The following is a 7,224-nucleotide window of genomic DNA, read 5'->3' on the forward strand; positions in this document are numbered from 1 at the left end:
ATAATATATTTGTCAAACAATGCAAATTCCTTTTCAAGTGGCAGCCATTATCCTAGCTTCATCACAATCACTTGGAGCATAGTTGCTAATTTTAGCTCAAAATGTCCAGCCTGTTATTGTCCACCCTGTTATCCATGTACACGTAACAGGTTGGGCATAAGCTCAACAGGGTGGACAAATGGATATCTTGCAGTAATGTGTTGCAAAATATGTGTTTTTGTTCATAAAGTGTATTACATAATTACAGTATGTATAGTATTTTAAGAATGAATACATATCAATTTAATATGGTCTTTCTGAAGGAATGGAACCTCCTCTTAGTCAAGCTGATAGACAGCGGCAATACAGAGAACGACGTAATGCTGACCCAGAAAGGAGAGAGTATCTAGAGAAAGAGAGGGAGAAATGGAGGAAAGATAAAGAGACATGGAAGAAGGCAATACCTGAATTCAGTGACAGAGTGCAGCGTGCAGAAAGAAAGAAATGGAGACATTCAAAAAGGATAAAAGGATACTCAGAGCCAGGGCCAAGGCTAGTGCATTGCTGCAGTCCCACGCAAGGAAACAGAAGAACAAGCAAATCATTGCAAAAGTGACCTCTGTGAAAATACTGTAGAAGTATAAACTTCAGAAGTATGCCCATACGGTGTTGGGCTTTTCAAAGAAGAGAGTTTGAAGGGGATCTTTGCTCTTTTTTGACGAGGAGGGGAAGCAGAACAGAAACAGAAATCAAAAGGAAAGTGAATGATTTCTTTCTCCGTGATGATGTAAGTCGTATAACGACCAGCCGCAAACAAACCATCACACGACTAAAGAACAAAATGCAGAAGAGGCTTCTTACTTACACAATGAAAAATCTGCACAGGAAATTCCTGTCTGAGGAATTAGGTCAGTTGTCCAATACCTCCTTCTGCCACTTCAGGCCATTTTGGGTTGCTACGCCCAATGACACTGATCGTGAAACTTGTCAGTGTAAAACCCATGAGAATTTACAGTTCATGGCAAATTCTCTTCACAGCCTTGGGCTTTTGTCCACCAAAAACCTTGAGGTCATGGTCGACTCAAGTATGTGTGACCCGAAATCGAAGTTATGTGCTTATGGTGAATGTAAGGATTGCTTCCTCACCACTCATCCAACTCTGAAACCTCCTGGGAAGGCAGAAGTTCCTCTGACACAATGGACCTTGGAGAAGATCCAAAAAGATGAAGTGCTCCATGATAACCGTGAAGAGGGAGGTCACCATAACAGAAACTGAACTGGTCAGTCAGTTTTTAAGATAGGCCCGCCAAGTTTAGGCAACATATTTAATATCAAGTGGCAATACAGGGCCTATAGGGAGATTAGGGAGAGTCTGAAGAACAATGAATGCTTGCTGCACATGGACTTCAGCGAAAACTATTCATGCAAATATAGTCAAGAGATCCAGTCCGTGCATTTTGGAAGATCTCACCATCAAGCCACTCTCCACACTGGAGTGCTCTACACTGCTTTAGACCAACCACCAAATGCTTTTTGCTCCATTTCACCATCACAGAGACATGATCCACCCGCCATTTGGGCCCACCTTGAGCCGGTTCTTGCTATGTTGAAGCAGAAGTACCCTGAAGTCAGCCGGCTTCATTTCTTTAGTGAGGGGCCAGCTACACAATACAAGCAAAAAGGGAACTTCTACCTACTTGCCACAGAACCACACAAACAAGGCTTTCAAGAGGTCAACTGGAATTTATTTGAGGCCAGCCACAGCAAGGAGGGACCCTCAAGAGATGTGCAGATAGAGCAGTGCACCATGGAAAAGATATCCCAGATACACAGGCCCTGTAAAATGTCCTAAAGGGTCTTAACTCCTCTGTGGAGATGTTCTTCGTTACTGAGAGTGATGTTGAGGCAAGACCAGAGTTAACCCTCCTTCCTCCCCATACACACATACAGAACATACATTTTTCTTGTACAGTAGTTGGTTGAGTATTGAAATGTATAATGTGTTTGTTACTCTTTATATCTTATCATATGCTATCTCTTCTCACCTCAGATGCCTACCTTAGATGCCATTAAAGGAATGATGAAGATTCATCAGGTTATCAGTGTCTCACCAGGCCAGATAAAATACAGGGACATTACTTGTCTGTGCAAGAAGGATAGTGGCATGTTGGACTGTCCTTGTTTTCAGCTCAAAGAGGCAAGTCTGGGTGACCCTGCAGCATCTAACCAGCTCCCTGCATCTCATGACAAGGCTGACACGACATGGCGACCTGGCACCATTGAACTTAATCACGTAGGAGAGTGGTGTGTTGTCAATTATGACCATGAAGGATACCCTGGCATCATCATGGATGTAGAGGAACACAACATTAAGGTGAAGTGCATACACCGGAATGGCATCAACAAATTCTTCTGGCTAAGCCCAAAGGAAGATATTTGTTGGTACTCTGATGGACAGATAATTTGTCTGATGCTAGAGCCAGAGGCTGTTAATAAACGTTATGTGCAGATCTTTTAGAAATGAATTCAGTTACATTGTCAAATATCAAGAATTTGTGTCATGTATATTAAAGAGTGAGACATGGCCAACACCACACAATTATAAACTTGGATACAATATCATTAATACCTGTCTCAATTTAGAAAGATAATGTGCAAATTAGATTAAGTTCTGTATAAAACCACACATTGTATACAACATCTGTTATTTCTTTATAATTTGACCAGACCAAATGGACAGAGTTGACAAGGGGACACAATAGCTTTATGAAAATGTAAATATTACTAAAATAGTCCAAGGAAAGTAATTAAAGACAGTTAAGTGCACGTCCGTAATAGGTAACAGGAGTGAGTGCAGCTTTGATCCCGACAGGATACGGCAAGACCAGGAGCCCAGAAGACGGTATCCCGGAGAGGGTCTCATGGGGGAGACCTATCCTTTTCTTTTTGATTCATTATTTAAATAAACACCCTTGAAACCGAGCTAATCCTACTCCGTCTGATCTGTGTAAATGTCTGCATTCAGCGGCAATACAGAGAACGACGTAATGCTGACCCAGAAAGGAGAGAGTATCTAGAGAAAGAGAGGGAGAAATGGAGGAAAGATAAAGAGACATGGAAGAAGGCAATAGCTGAATTCAGTGACAGAGTGCAGCGTGCAGAAAGGAAGAAATGGAGATTCAAAAAGGATACTCAGAGCCAGGGCCAAGGCTAGTGCATTGCTGCAGTCCCAACCCCCCCCCACCAACCATAACTCATAACCCTATTCCCTATCAACTAACCCTTATCCTTAACTTTATCTCTGACTCTACCCCGAGAATCCTAACCATGCATTTGTGTTTTAGGCAACGCCAGCAAGGGGAACACATTAGAAGAAACAACAAATAGAAGACTCCAAAAAGAGAGAGAGCATTTAAAGTCTTAAGTGGCAAAGGAGAGGAGAAAAAAAGGAAAAATACAGGAAGAGGTATGCAAGGATTAGGGGAGAACAGGCATCTGTATCGCCTCATTCAACAGTCAAAGCATTGCTGAGACGTCAGAATGTGACATCACCTTCTCTTTCACACATCTCTCATTAAAGATATCAAAACAAAATATAGAAATGCAAGGAAACAGAAGAACAAGCAAATCATTGCAAAAGTGACCTCTGTGAAAATACTGTAGAAGTATAAACTTCAGAAGTATGCCCATACGGTGTTGGGCTTTCCAAAGAAGAGAGTTTGAAGGGGATCTTTGCTCTTTTTTGACGAGAAAGGGAAGCAGAACAGAAACAGAAATCAAAAGGAAAGTGAAGGATTTCTTTCTCCGTGATGATGTAAGTCGTATAACGACCAGCCGCAAACAAACCATCACACGACTAAAGAACAAAATGCAGAAGAGGCTTCTGACTGACACAATGAAAAATCTGCACAGGAAATTCCTGTCTGAGTAATTAGGTCAGTTGTCCAATACCTCCTTCTGCCACCTCAGGCCATTTTGGGTTGTTACGCCCAATGACTCTGATCGTGAAACTTGTCAGTGTAAAACCCACGAGAATTTACAGTTCATGGCAAATTCTCTTCACAGCCTTGGGCTTTTGTCCACCAAAAACCTTGAGGTCATGGTCGACTCAAGTATGTGTGACCCGAAATCGAAGTTATGTGCTTATGGTGAATGTAAGGATTGCTTCCTCACCACTCATCCAACTCTGAAACCTCCTGGGAAGGCAGACGTTCCTCTGACACAATGGACCTTGGAGAAGATCCAAAAAGATGAAGAGAAGTGCTCCATGATAACCGTGAAGAGGGAGGTCACCATAACAGAAACTGAACTGGTCAGTCAGTTTTTAAGATAGGCCCGCCAAGTTTAGGCAACATCTTTAATATCAAGTGGCAATACAGGGCCTATAGGGAGCTTAGGGAGAGTCTGAAGAACAATGAATGCTTGCTGCACATGGACTTCAGCGAAAACTATTCATGCAAATATAGTCAAGAGATCCAGTCCGTGCATTTTGGAGGATCTCACCATCAAGCCACTCTCCACACTGGAGTGCTCTACACTGCTTTAGACCAACCACCAAATGCTTTTTGCTCCATTTCACCATCACAGAGACATGATCCACCCGCCTTTTGGGCCCACCTTAAGCCGGTTCTTGCTATGTTGAAGCAGAAGTACCCTGAAGTCAGCTGGCTTCATTTCTTTAGTGACGGGCCAGCTACACAATACAAGCAAAAAGGGAACTTCTACCTACTTGCCACAGAACCACACAAACAAGGCTTTCAAGAGGTCAACTGGAATTTATTTGAGGCCAGCCACAGCAAGGAGGGACCCTCAAGAGATGTGCAGATAGAGCAGTGCACCATGGAAAAGATATCCCAGATACACAGGCCCTGTAAAATGTCCTAAAGGGTCTTAACTCCTCTGTGGAGATGTTCTTCGCTACTGAGAGTGATGTTGAGGCAAGACCAGAGTTAACCCTCCTTCCTCCCCATACACACATGCAGTACATACATTTTTCTTGTACAGTAGTTGGTTGAGTATTGAAATGTATAATGTGTTTGTTACTCTTTATATCTTATCATATGCTATCTCTTCTCACCTCAGATGCCTACCTTAGATGCCATTAAAGGAACGATGAAGATTCATCAGGTTATCAGTGTCTCACCAGGCCAGATAAAATACAGGGACATTACTTGTCTGTGCAAGAAGGATAGTGGCATGTTGGACTGTCCTTGTTTTCAGCTCAAAGAGGCAACTCTGGGTGACCCTGCAGCATCTAACCAGATCTCTGCATCTCATGACAAGGCTGACACGACATGTCGACCTGGTACCATTGAACTTAATCACGTAGGAGAGTGGTGTGTTGTCAATTATGACCATGAAGGATACCCTGGCATCATCATGGATGTAGAGGAACACAACATTAAGGTGAAGTGCATACACCGGAATGGCATCAACAAATTCTTCTGGCCAAGTCCAAAGGAAGATATTTGTTGGTACTCTGATGGACAGATAATTTGTCTGATGCCAGAGCCACAGGCTGTTAATAAACATTATGTGCAGATCTTTTTCAAATTAATTCAGTTACATTGTCAAATATCAAGAATTTGTGTCATGTATATTAAAGAGTGAGACATGGCCAACACCACACAATTATAAACTTGGATACAATATCATTAATACCTGTCTCAATTTAGAAAGATAATGTCCAAATTAGATTAAGTTCTGTATAAAACTACACATTGTATACAGCATCTGTTATTTCTTTATAATGTGACCAGACCAAATGGACAGAGTTGACAAGAGGACACAATAGCTTTATGAAAATGTAAATATTACTAAAATAGTCCAATGAAAGTAATTAAAGACAGTTAATTTGTCTGCTCAAGTGACTTTACGTCACTTCCTGTTGAATTTGCAGACGTGTTGCTGTGCGTTTTGCTGCCAACTTTACTTTGCTAGCTGACAACTTTACGTTTTGTTTTTTTTCTTTTTAATTACCGTTTATATTTTTAGTTTTTCCATCGCAACTTTTTTTTTCCCTCATTCAACTTTTTCACTCCGGACGCTTTATCTGGACATGGTTCGTCAGCACCTTCAACAGCCGAAGCTAAGTAGTAACATTAACATGATGTCTTCTAATTGCAGTCGCTGTACTCATAATATACAGGAGAACGATCGCCTTACGGCGAGGATAGCTGTGCTACAAGCCCAGCTTCAGACGCAATCGTTAGGCAAGGGTAATTTCAGTGTAGGAAAGGAAGAAACAGCGTCTGTGCCACCAGTAAGTACAGATAGTAACGTTAGTATAAACCCCCCCGCACAGTCCCCGCAGCCGGACAACTTTCTCATGGCTTCTGAAGGGAAATGCTGTAGGAATGCTCAACTGGTGTCGCTCATTCAGCCGACAGAAACTTTCAACCGGTTTTCCCCATTATGTAGCGAGTCGGAGTCTGAGGCTGAGTCTTCTCTTGTCTCTACTCCTCCCGCTACGGGGTCTGAGACGCCGAAGGCTCCAACCATTAGCTCTGACAAATTGAAAACCCTAGTCATTGGCGACTCCATTACCCGCAGTATTAGACTTAAAACGAATCACCCAGCGACCATACACTGTTTACCAGGGGGCAGGGCTACCGACGTTAAGGCTAATCTAAAGATGGTGCTGGCTAAAGCTAAATCTGGCGAGTGTAGAGAGTATACAGATATTGTTATCCACGTCGGCACCAACGATGTTAGGATGAAACAGTCAGAGGTCACCAAGTGCAACATAGCTTCAGCGTGTAAATCAGCTAGAAAGATGTGTCGGCATCGAGTAATTGTCTCTGGCCCCCTCCCAGTTAGGGGGAGTGACGAGCTCTACAGCAGAGTCTCAGCACTCAATCGCTGGTTGAAAACTGTTTTCTGCCCCTCCCAAAAGATAGAATTTGTAGATAATTGGCCCTCTTTCTGGGACTCACCCACAAACAGGACCAAGCCTGACCTGCTGAGGAGTGACGGACTCCATCCTAGCTGGAGGGGTGCTCTCATCTTATCTACCAACATAGATAGGGCTCTAACTCCTCTAGCCCCACAATGAAATAGGGTGCAGGCCAGGCAGCAGGCTGTTAGCCAACCTGCCAGCTTAGTGGAGTCTGCCAATAGCACAGTCAGTGTAGTCAGCTCAGCCATACCCATTGAGACTGTGTCTGTGCCTCGACCTAGGTTGGGCAAAACTAAACATGGCGGTGTTCGCCTTAGCAATCTTATTAGGATAAAGACCTCCTCCAT

The sequence above is a fragment of the Salvelinus namaycush genome, chromosome 16 (assembly GCF_016432855.1).
Source record: "Salvelinus namaycush isolate Seneca chromosome 16, SaNama_1.0, whole genome shotgun sequence".
In the NCBI taxonomy this organism is placed as follows: domain Eukaryota; kingdom Metazoa; phylum Chordata; class Actinopteri; order Salmoniformes; family Salmonidae; genus Salvelinus; species Salvelinus namaycush.